Raw genomic sequence first — 993 nt, 5'->3', positions numbered from 1 at the left:
TACTCCCAACGGGGTAAGCATATGAAACATATTTAATTTCAGATTTATGACATTCAACTCATTCAGCCATTTACTCATAGGATATAAGTGAAGCATGTGACGCCCGGGTAATTAAGCTACAGTAATCCCCGCTAATGATGCCACGTCACCTCGGTTACTGTGGATAAACTCGCGTTAGTTTGGAACCTAGTTCGAATTTCAAATTCAAAATCGAGCAAACAATAAAAGTTTTCAAATATTAAAATTTAAATGTTCGGAGTGAACCAAATAATACATAGGTAATTATGGTGATGAAACCACATTTTTATAAAAATTTTAAATGCTTAAAAGAAAATAAAACAACAGCAAAAGAAAGTAATTAAATGCCTTTTGTATTTTGTAAAATATTGAACTATTTTAATTAGCTGTCCAAATTAATGTGGCAGTGGTATCTTTAACATACCATATTTAGGTGTTGTTCTCACATTCTTCAAAATTGAAATAAATTAATAATTTAATAAAACCGAAAGGAATAAATAAAAGAAAAGGAAAAAAAAGAAAAAAAGAAGAAGAATAAGAGAGAGAAAGAACCCCCCACTGGGCCACAGCCCAGCTAGCCTCTGGGCCAACCAGGCCGGCCCAACCGCGCCCTCTACTTCCCCCTGGATGCCCGAAACCCTAGCCCCACGTCGCCACTCCCCCCTCCCGATCCGATCTGGATCGGGATCGATCCCGCGCTCCCGACGCCTCCCATCGCCACGCCCACCGCGCCTCCATCCTCCTCCGCGACGCCATCTCGCCGGCCCAGCACCTCCCGGCCTCCTCCTCCCTCTCTCGGTTGGATCTGGACCGGGGCAAACCCCCCGACCCCGTCGCCCGTCGCCGCGACGACCTCGCCCTTCTCCCTCGCGTGCCCGTTGCCGCCTAGACGCGCCGGCGACCGGAGCTCCCTCGCCGGCCTGCTTCCCCTTCCCCACCGGACTGCTCCTCTCCGCCGCTCGTCCCCGTCGACCT

Source organism: Triticum aestivum, chromosome 4B (genome assembly GCF_018294505.1).
Source record: "Triticum aestivum cultivar Chinese Spring chromosome 4B, IWGSC CS RefSeq v2.1, whole genome shotgun sequence".
NCBI classification, from domain to species: Eukaryota; Viridiplantae; Streptophyta; class Magnoliopsida; order Poales; family Poaceae; genus Triticum; species Triticum aestivum.
This window is presented reverse-complemented; position numbering follows the sequence as displayed.